The sequence below is a fragment of the Varroa destructor genome, unplaced genomic scaffold, assembly GCF_002443255.2.
Source record: "Varroa destructor unplaced genomic scaffold, Vdes_3.0 BEIS01000007.1, whole genome shotgun sequence".
Taxonomy (NCBI): Eukaryota; Metazoa; Arthropoda; class Arachnida; order Mesostigmata; family Varroidae; genus Varroa; species Varroa destructor.
Window position 1 is genome coordinate 32,425,565 of NW_019211460.1, and position 11,594 is coordinate 32,437,158.

The window sequence follows — 11,594 nt, forward strand, 5'->3', positions numbered from 1 at the left end:
TATATATATAATCAGCACCGGCAAAAAACTCATCAACAAACAATATTACATACTACAAGGCATCACCGAGACCGCTTTCCTTTTTATCGAATACTCTAGTGTTGTTTTTTTATAGCTTTTGTCTCTGCGGCATAATAACACGATTTACATTATCCCTTTTCGCTCTCTTCCTGTCTTTGTGATTAAAGGCACATTGTGTGGGTTGGTAGGCGATCGGTGACTTTTTTCGTTAAGTCCTAGTGGATACACCCCCACACCTGTTGTCGGCTACCGTTTTGATAAAAAAAAAATTTCAAAAATAACGCCATCAAACTTTACAGCACGCAACTATGGGGGAGCTGTTTCGAGGCCACCTTTCTCTAAGAAGGTAGAGGCATGATTACAGATAGAACCACACCGCCACGTGTTTTACATGTCACTTTATATAGATAGCACTAGGTGTATATGAGACATATTGATTAGACAAAATGCGTCTACGTGCGTATGTGTGAATCGTCAAGTACATATTTATGTGTAATATACCATCAGAAAGAAAAATAAGTCGAAAAACTGACAATTTTAGGATTACGCTTGGCGTGATTGACTCGTAATTCAAATAATTCTGTCCGCTTCAAATGAAACGGGACAAATTGGTTCGCATGCTCCGTACCTGCAATATATTATGATCATGTGTGTGTAAGTGTTATTCATAAATAATGTGCAGTAAGCGATGGTTTACGCGTAAACACTTGTTCCTTCTCATTCAATCTTTCCTCATTTTTTCAAATCATGTCGAGTCGCTTACTCTCGCGATTCACTAAACTTTAATATAGGTGTACATATGTCATCCATATGAATGGCTATGCATCTGGACGCGCCACATCGATCGCCGGCTCGACTGGACAATTTGCTGAATCTCTAATTGAAATATATATATATATATATATGGTAGAGCACGATGTCTCGAGTCTTTTTCTGTTTTCTATTATAGTCACAATCACGGGCAGCAATCTCTATTTACAGTTGACCCGGCACATTGGTTGTTCGGTCTTCTTCATTTCTACCCATTTTCTAAATATATGCTTTCTGTACAACTTTCATAATTTTGGTTACTTTCAGTTCTCTCCTCGGCAATACCGGAAGGCGTTGTACAAATGACTAGCCATCATACGCATATCATAATTATATTTAATGTAGTGGCTAAAAGCGGTCAGTTGTGTTATGTTGGTGCATTGTTCCGCTCTCGATCAATCTGAACAGAGGGTTGAGCCGCTGGATGTCCTACGAAGTAGTGAACATAACTGCAGGACCTAATATCATTGTAATGTAGTCCGTATGCATTCTCTAAGCTAGAATATAGGTGCACTCTGATATCAGGGTCAAGACGACAAAAACAGGTAGCGGCAATTTTTAATCATAGCTGCTTGTCTTACAACACATATCAGTAATTATAGCGGTATTACTCCCTATGGTGGAAAAAAATAATTACAATTAATTAGGCTGGAATTAATGAGAACAAAAGGAAGCTCTACAGGTTGATTCGTTTCGTCCTTTAGGTGGCTTTATGTTTCCGTTGAACGTTGAAAGATGACCGCCTCGGGTTGGCGTTTTTTGCCGGCTATCGCTTCCCGCAGGCCTTTATCCCAATGCCCTGATGGAGGCCGTGTTGGGAAACGAGATGCTGTTGAAGCGATGACTTGCGGCCGAATCTGCAAATACAGAACACGAACAACAACAAAGAAATAATAGGTAGTTCATATAAGAGGTGCTTAAAATGATATTTGCACTTGTGATCCACTAACCATACATAGCAATGGCTTTAGATCAAATCGCGATTTTTGAAAAGCTCTCGTTTTTGCCAGTTTATCAGAGGCGTCGATAGAAAAACTGTTTCAGGAAGTTTCGACATGAAGTGCGATTTACAAGAGGTGTTTCCGACTATATGAAGCCAATTCCTCTTACGGGACTGACCTACTGCAATAACTGCCTCCCCTTTCCTCTATATTGCTTCCGATCCTATTGACGCAGGTCAATTTCTTAAAATGTAATGTAATTAGTAAAAATGGCAAGTACATATATTAACGGACGACAGACGCAAGATAAACTAGGTCTTGTGTCGAGCTCGAGAACTGCTAGCACAGCCCTGGAGAAAGCTTGTGCAGTTCTGTACGCGGGAAGGAATCGCCTTCTTACAAGCACCGACGAACGAACAAACTAAAGGATCGAGGAAATGGAGTATGGATCTAGCGATTCGAGTCGTATTCAAACACCGCGTCACTGTAGCTATCTAGTCCGAGTTCGCTGGTCACGATCAGAGACCACTTCTTGTGCTGGTAGGAACAGTTTAGTCGGGGCGAATGCTGGCTAAGGCTGGAATGGCGACAGCAGCAGCGAGTGACAGTCACGAAATATGCACAGAAAGACCTCGGTCGACCTATCAAAATCTCTAGTCGCACGCCAGCAATTTTCTTATTGGCAGCGGCTGCGGCTGTTCGGGCTGGCAGGAGGCGCCAATAGCAGACCCAAGCGGCGGCGGCGGCGGCGGTGACGCCGGGAAACGCCGACCGCGGGTCTGCAGCGACCATAAAGGTACTACGAGAAAATAACGTTCCGTCGAAGTTCGCTTAACGTCTCGCTAGTTCAGCGTCATCCAGCGGGCCGCGATATCACCATCATCATTATAAGCAGAAGCAGCACGGAGAGAACGAATAAGGTCGACAATGAGTCGTGTGCACGATATGTGGCAGAGCTAATGATTTGATGAGTTGTACATTTCGATTTGGCCGATATTGGCTTTAGCGTGGCTCAACCTAACTAGCCACAGATATCGAAATATTCAGTCCCATTATTATATTTGTTGTTGTTATTGTTGTAAACGATTGATAGCTTGACAGCTACGGTGGCGTAGGTAATGTAGTTATTAGGAACGACTGAGCTATTTTCTGCTTCGTTCGAGCTCATCCATGAATGATAGTCTTATGTAGAAAGAAATACAGGTTCCAAATTTTATTTTTTCAAAACGTATGCGGTCGGATAATTACTGCGTAAATAATATGTTTTTAATAGATAACTGTTTCCAAATTTCTAAAAACTTTTAAATATCACACTCACTTGTAACTGTCTATTCTTTTAGATTGATGCTGTGTCAAATTGAAATAACAAACAAATTGCCTTACCCCCTTTGGCAGACATCGCAGACGAACGATTTGCTATGGTCGATAATATGTTCTTTAATGCGGTATTTTGTTTTGGCGGAATAGTCACACAAGGGGCATTTGAAAGGTCTCTCTGAATTGCAGCTTTCCTCCGCCCGTACGAGGGACATATACAGCGATACTGGGACGAATCCATTACTTTGCGGTGTGATGGTGCTCGTGCTAACAACGCCACTACCATTAGCTCCTGAACCTCCGCTGGCTCCACCTGAAGCCAAAGCGAACAGCAAATAGTAGCATAATCACTCGGGAAAAAATGCTAGAACATGAAAATCTTCACGATGTTGCACCGTTGCTAGCGCTGGAGAAGTGTACTATTAGAAAATGACCTTTCATATTTAGTTCCAACATGAAATGATTTACTGTAGTCACTAAAACGTGTTCACTTCTGAAGAGTTAAAACATGTCCGAAAGCAGCAAACTGAGACGCATATGTGGACAGAACTGAAATTAGATTTACTGCAAGCCAGTATTGTCCAAAACCCGCCGAGATCTTGCCTTGTATAGGGATCACCGGGTAGAATGTGCAATTTTATGATGATTGCAGGGTGTTCTTATAGAAAGTACTATGATAACGTGCATTTTTTAATCGGCATGAAGAAGAGCTATCTATGAGAAGAGGAGTGGCAGAAGCAAGCAAATTCACAACGACCAAAGCGTTTTTTCAAAGTACGATTTTATTTTCTATCTTTTTTTGTCGATGCACACATCACGGACGAACACGCGACTCACACCAGCAACCTGCGAACTTGCTTATCGCGTATCTGCAAAAAAACGTGCTGTTAGTGTAATTGCCATGTCGTCTCAGGATGTACCGATTGAATGGATCGATAGTACACAATATAACGCAATGACTAATGCTTACCAAAGCATTAACTAGGAGCTAAGTCTCACCATCAGGATGGGGTCCAACTCTACTCCGGGACACGATGAATCATTTCTTTTCGGTGGTCTGCATAAAGCATCAGGTCCATCACAATGAAATGATTTAATCACTAAAGATCTTTGAAATCCGCTTATGAAATTTATTTTGTGTAGCAGATGGTTCTTAGAATTTTAGCCACGCTATTGGTAGATTTCAATTTTATCCTTCCAAAAGTTTGCTATGCGCCTTAAGGTGACAGGGCAGTGCTAAAATAAAGCGATGCTTTAGTGTACAGCCCACTTTTCAAAACTTATTTCTTTCTTCACTGCTTCCGTCTCTGCAGATGCGCAATTACGAACACCTGCTATTTAAAAAAAAAGCGTTGACTGCCAATATTTTCACACACAGGGCATCATAGTTATTCATGGTCTAATGTTCTATACAGTAACAACATATAACAAAAGTTAGATTCGCCCGACTCTTATTAGCATATGCCCCCCATTATGGATATTAACGAATAATAACCAGTAATTCATGGTACCTAGAGTTAACTGTACCTTATTACAAATTATTTATGAACCCTAAAATAAACAAAAAGGACGTCAGTAAATAACGGCCTGATTATGAGGCCTAATATCCAGAATGACATTGAGATACTTAGCGGGAAGTATAGTTCTAATAATATCTAGCTAAGAAATTCCATATCTAATGTAACGGTACTGGGTAAATAAGGTGATTTGTATTCAATACACTAACTTTCTAGGCCAGTTGAAAAGCAAAGAATGTAAAAAGTAAATCCGCGTGCAAATATTACATACAGTGATATATGTGCCTTGCTTGAAAAACCGTAGATTAAGCTCATCTTTTGACAAGGAAAGTCCCGATGCGAAAAAAGAGTCAGTAGAGCATTAAGTAAATTAATCATTAGGTCTCGTGCGTATTGTTTTAATGAAACGAACTGTTTGCTCCTTGCTTGTGGTATCTCAAGGAGTATATATCAGAGTGAGCATCGTATACGTGGTATGAACGTCAGACCCACAGAGTGCACTGCAAATCTTGAACGGCCTCTTACCACCTCTACCGTGACACCGCCTAGCGTCGGAAGGCGCTTCCGTACCCTCCACAGCTGTTTCGAGATTCGAAGATAAAACGACGCACCCTCGGTCGGCAAATTAAATCTAATTTAAGCTTTTGTCTATTTTGCGCCGATCCGTGGCGACTACTATTTCCAGTGCAATTTGTATAGTGCTCGTTAGTACGACTTCAATGAACAATAACCGCCTGCGTACAGCGCGTTACACTATGGGATAATAGGAATAATCTACCTTATTGACACATCTGCAAGATGCATGTGTTCGATTGAATTAAAATCGCAGACCTTTTAAGGTTTAAGTGGAGGTAATACCTGGCTATCTTTTTCGTAACAAAATGGACTCCTTATCAGTAATAACTGGCAGAAGATTACCATTACATTGCATATTTTTGTTATTCGAAATTTCAGTTGAAGTGACTATAACAGTACGTTTTAGAGCTAGATAGAAACAATCAACTTGCCAGTACAAACAGAAGAATAATATTAATAGTATCATATAGGGCTAGATATTTATTTCGATAGAACTTCTTGAGGCACGCTAGCGATTGAGCAGTTCGTGGATAATAAGAGCGTAGTCGATCTAAACTAAGATGAGCATTACGCAGCTAAGCACTAGAGGACGAGAACATGTCCACTGATGCAGAGAAGTAAAATTAGCAGAAGAAAGGTCTAGCCAGTGCCAGTGTCGCCTATAGGTAACATATTTCTTCCGGCGCCACATAAATACAATGCGATAGAGAAAGTGAATCTCCGTATATTACAATATTTGTGTATTTCATTCAATAAGTTATTATAAATGGCGAGGATGGTACAAAGATGTGTTGCGGAGTGGATTTACTCCAAAACAGGTGACGTTATTTATTGACTTAATTATTCTACGTTAACTTCGACAATTTTTTTTTTATTTATTAGAACGACAGATTCAAGGTGATAAATTCAAGCTCCGATAACAGGCGAGAATAGCTTGCAAGAAAGATTACCAGTTGAAGCAATCTTCTTTTGGAATCCTTCAGACTAACAAAAATAATCTTGTTTTTCTCGGACGTCATGCATTCTCTTCGTTCTGCGAGATTAGTACCTGCTCGCCGAAATGCGGTTTTGGATTTCCCTCATCAAGCTTCTGTCGCTCCTCACCATAGTCACAATTTTCATCATCAGAAGCATGATACAGCCGAAAACAGAATGCACACACACACACACAGACACACGATGGACGTAGATTTCTTTTACAAATGAATGAAAAAACACTGAATGCATCAACTGTTGCAATAACATAGTTCCTTCCGCAGTCCCTTTTTTCATCTTGTTCATCATTGTATCGAGGGATATCGATTTTGTAGCAGCGATATTAGCAAGAGCTGTTATATTATTATAATGTCGCAACAGGGCTTGCTGTGTATTGATGCAGGTCTGTCTTCCACGCGGGTCTACCACCGCCATCTCTCTTTCTCACAGTTGAGCATTGCGCGTACGCGAGCACATGTTCATCGTCGTTGTCCTTGGCAACTTTTTTTTTTACCTTCAGTCGATACGTTCGGCGGCGAATTTCGCGCGCTGACTCGTTAGTCCTTTTTTATCGGTTTCGTGGAGTCTTTCATTTTGTTTCTGTCCTTTTTTCGACCAGTTGATCAATGACCACTACTCACTCCACGGTGCTGACTGCGGTCGTCTCTTGCGCTCGTTCCTATAGCTGCGACTGCGGCGGCTGGTAGGGCGGTTGCGTTCGCGGCGTCAGCGTCCGCGCCGCCATCGCCCCTGCCGCTCGGTAACTGAATCCAGCGCCGCCAAACCCGCAGCTGTATTCCAGCAATGCTGCCATACATGATAGTACAGCGCGGGGTACAGTGTTTACTGCGGTTGACCCGTTATTGGTAGCGACGACGATGGCGATCGTGGTGGTTCGCGCGTCTTTCTCGCTGTTTCTACTGCTGTTCGTTGCTCGTTTTTCGTCACTAGTCGCTCACTGCCACTTTCACAGGTCCCGCCCTACCTCGTTGCGGCGCCGCATGGAAGAAGCCGAACGCGACCGACTGAGAGAGACAACAGCGGCCCCGCTCTACCAGGGATCGACTACGACTAGCGCACCGCCAAGCGACCATCATCGCCTCAGCCGCTGCTGCTGCTGCCGTTGTCGGATCGTGTCGCCCCGCTGGCGTTGCCGTTGCAGCTGCTAAGGATTTGGCCGGGGACGAATGACGAACGTCGTCGAAAGACCACGACAACAGCTCGTCGCAATGCGGCACCGCCACATTTCCGAGACATGTGAACATGAGACATGCACAGCGGCAGGACATGTGAACAGGCAGCCTGGCTGCGCTGCTGCTGATTGCCTGATCTTGCTCTCGGTGCTAATGCTGCCGCCGGCCGCTAGCAACATCGGACGCGACTGCGACTTGAAGCCGTTCTACGCGACGCAGTGAGCGCGGACTTCGGGGGGGCCGGTCGACTGTTGTCGGTAGGAGGCAACGGGGGGGGGATGGGATTATGTTGAGAGTGGGGGCACGGCCCGACAGCGACAGCAGCGACAACAAGCGGTGGACGACGACCAGCTAGAGTGAAGGAACGACCCTCAAGCCAGCGAGTAAACGAAGAGCGGATGGAGGCCGGTCGGAACCGGCAACTGGTAGCGACCGTTGACGACGACGGAAAACGTGCGGCGAATGAGCGCAGAATAGTTCTGCGACGAAACAGCGGCGGTAAACAGGCGAGCAGTAGAGCGAAATGAACGTTGGCGCGGATAAGTTGCCGAAAAATGTCGAATGTGTTGATAGTGGAGGTATTAGCAATAGAAATCATACTAGTACTAGTAGTATAAATCGGAATGTGCGTGCATGTGTGTGTGAATGAGATGAGTCATTATTGCGTGAGGACATCCGCCGCCTGTTGTTACGCGATGAACGGACGGACGGTGGCCGAGCAAACCGTAAGGCTGGGCGAATGACAGAGTGATAACGAACGAACGAGAGCCTGAACCAAGGCTCTGCTGGGACGACTGGACCTTAGCCATTATCGCTACGAAGAACGTAGAAGCCTACGAACCGAAGCGTCAATAGTACTCGAGCCATGCACACACGCACGCTGAAACTCAGACTGGCGGAATTGCTGGACTGCTAATACGGACGCAGTGAAAATGGCGGTGATGACTGTGGTGATGATCAGTGCGGCAATGGTGCCTGTCACCGCCCTGGCTGAGCTATGGTCGTATCTCAATATTTAAGTAGAGTAGAATAGACTAGACGAACGTAGCTTGTACATACGTAGGTGTGTGAATGTTGATGGTGCTGAATGCGTCAGTGAACAGCAGCGCGGCGTTCAGGCAGGCGGTCGGACAGAGAGTGGGCACAGGGGCGGGTGCACACGGTTACGATACAACTCGATGCGTAGCGGTTGCGGCGCCGGCGGCAACGGAGATGGCGGTAACAGCGGACGGGGCTGATGTTGCTGCTGCTAGAGGCGGTTTAAGAGCAGCAGCAGCTGCGAGAGACAGGCGGACATCGGGTTAAGCCGAGTGGGGAGCAGCGGGGGAGAGGGAGGGGGTGGGGTGACAGTGCTATTACTAACAGCAGCACCTCACAAAGCCTCGAGCTTCACAAAGGTCGCAGGAGTAGCAGCAGTCTACTGCGGACCACAAATTACGGGATCTAGTAGTGAGCGATATATATATATCTACGTTACGATGGTCTACAGGATAGTGTTAGCTTCAAACACAAAAGCTAGCTTTAGCACAGACTCAAAAAAACAGTGAAAAAAAAAGATAAAGAAACGTCTACGTTTATCCGATGAGGCACACGGACTTGGACCCACAGCCTCACACATGTCGCTCTTCGAGTCCAGACCTAGCACCTACCTAAAAAATGTCAGTTGTCAGATTTTGCCCACAAACATTGGCAAGTCTTCAATCAAGTAAATGCTAATTATAGAGGAACATTTTCATAAAGTTATCCATATATAGAATCTTATTGTGACTTCCCAACTGGTATTCTACAGGAAATAGTTTGCTTGGGTAACACCCTTGGGTAGGTCGAAAAAGTGAAAAAAAAATAGGTACAGGCCGAACGGGACCGATTTAATGGAAAAGCTGTTTCAAATAGCAGAGCGCGCAATCGCCCACATGAATTGGCGTTGCTAATAAGTCTTCTTCTGCCAGCAACCGTTCTTTCAATAAAGGATACCCGGCGCACAGAATAACTTATAAATCGTACACACGTAATGGTTAGTGCAACGTAGCTACATGTTCACGCATGAGCCAGGGAGAGCGTTAGACAATCAGATAATAACTTACAACTACTTACTTACCTCTAAAGGAGCCGGATAAAAAATGAGAAAAACACTTGAATACGAGCACGAAACAAACCGAAAAACGCTACGTCAATGCTGACATAATGACCGAACATCTACACGCACGCACGCACGCACACACGCACGCACGCACTCACTTCACCGTATCATCACTGCAGAAAGCTTGGATGAAACATAACACAAAAACACTAGAAGTCACACTGTGTAAAATTGCACAGAATCGGCTAATTGATGACTGAAGACAATGGGGGGTAGTCATATATCGTGTACCTTTCTCCCTCTTTCTCCCTTTCTTACTCTATCCCTGTGTCGTTTTATTTTCTACTTTCTGCGGTAGAATTAATAGCCTTCGGATAGAGCTACGTTCTGTACAGTAGAGTGGCCGTTCACATATGCTGGTGCGCTTCTTCGTCTGGCTCTGCGTCCGCTTATTCAACTGATCAGAAAGTGGCTCGGCGCCCATACGAGCGCGGTGCTAATGGCGGTACTGATCGTAGCGGTGGTTTACGTTTGCCGTCCATTGCCTACCTGGCTTACTCACTCACTCATTCACTCGCTCGCTGTGCTGCTGCTGCTGCGGCTGTTGTTGCTGTGTATCCGGCGTGGCGCGGTTTTGGGGAACCGCGGCGACGCGGAGCGCAGAGCGGTACTCCTCACGCACAAAATGGCGGCGGTGGCGGCGAGCAGCGACAACAACGGCCGCACGACTGGAACTGTCGACGGAGAGTGCCAACGAACGTCGGCAATACTGAACTGAACAGAGCGAACAGTGGGCGACGAAGGCGGCAACCTAGTAACTATGATGATGATGATGATGATGATGATGACCGTACTCGCGCCAACTATGGGAGCATGAAGTGGACGACAGAATAGACGTTAGATTAGAGTTAAATAAATCCAAGTTCAGCAGTCGACTTAACAGCTCGCTGAACCGACGGACTTGTCCAACAGTTGGTCGTCACTGTGGACTGCAGCTGGCACCAACAGTAGTGACAAACGAAAATGAAACAATAGAATCAGCACGCTGGATTCGGCAGCTGCTGGCCTGATCGCCGCTTTGGCTGGCTAGTGGCGTTATACCACTACTTGAATTCATGTTCACTTCTAAGACAAACGATCCGCGACGAACCTAGCAGGGGTAGTCGTAATAGCATTGGTAGCAAAAACGGCTGTATCGCAACGGTTCCATTCACGGACCCATGGACCGACGGACGGACACCGAGCAGGGCGAAGTAGCGCGAGTCCGCCATCCGCCCGCGACCGTCGTCTGCGGCCGCCGTTGCCTGCAACCCCCTTTCTAAACCTTCTTCTCTCTTATCTCCTCTCCTCCATTTAATCGTCATCGTAGCACTGAAACCATTGCAGCGGCCAACGCCACCACCGCCCGCATATTTCCCTTTCCCTCAGGACTCATGAGCTTGTTGTCTGCCTGTCTATCGCCGTAAGGTGGTCGTGAATCGGTTTTTCACCCAGTATGTTCTGCGACCACCGCTCCATAGGGTTTACCTTATGGAGCGGTGGTTGCATGCATGAAGGTAGGGGGAAAAGGAGGCAGATTGCGAACGTGCGCAGAAGACGGCTCGAGCAGCAGAGCAGCTTCCTCTGATACCTAAATGACAAGTTCTGAGGTGAACTGATTCATATATGTAGATTTTTGAAAATCTAAAGAAAAGTTAGTATAAAATTGGATCGATTAACGCTACCAAATAAATGATCGACCATTTTTGACGTAGTCGAGCAAAATTAAAGTTTAGATAAAGCTCGGAGGAATAAATTTTCGATTGTCGAACCTTCTCAAAGCCGCAACTACCGCCGTAATTAATGTGATTTATATATTTACCGGAAAAGGCAACCGCTAAACTCTAATAAAGAAAAATTACATTAATAAGTGTACGCTAGTAGACACAGTATCATTGATTTCGTCTAGAACGTAAATAGAACAAATGCGATAAGTCATTAGCTGAATTTTCATTCACAGTATGTACACGTAAAGGCATATGGCCAATAGGAAAGTCTTTAAATGTGCGGATGAAGGTTAGGAAAAGTTATGGCTGGATGATATATTTCATTTGAACCAATACAGTATTAGGAATAGAGAGGGGCCAAGGAGCACACATTGTTTGCTCGGCCCACATTTATCTCA

General features: G+C 45.0%; 1 long non-coding RNA gene across 2 annotated transcripts; it reads right to left on the reverse strand.

Annotated features, from left to right (window-relative positions):
* Nucleotides 1-6: 6 nt before the first annotated feature.
* LOC147754594 (uncharacterized) lies at nt 7-10,696 on the reverse strand. 2 transcript variants are annotated; one of them, XR_015316499.1, is made up of 3 exons: nt 9,449-10,696; nt 3,156-3,402; nt 7-1,688 (listed from the first exon to the last, which is right to left on the reverse strand). It is a non-coding gene; the product is annotated as an uncharacterized LOC147754594 (long non-coding RNA). The 2 variants fall into 2 exon arrangements; XR_015316500.1 differs by lacking the exon at nt 9,449-10,696 and adding an exon at nt 6,231-9,438.
* Between the last annotated feature and the right edge of the window lie 898 nt (nt 10,697-11,594).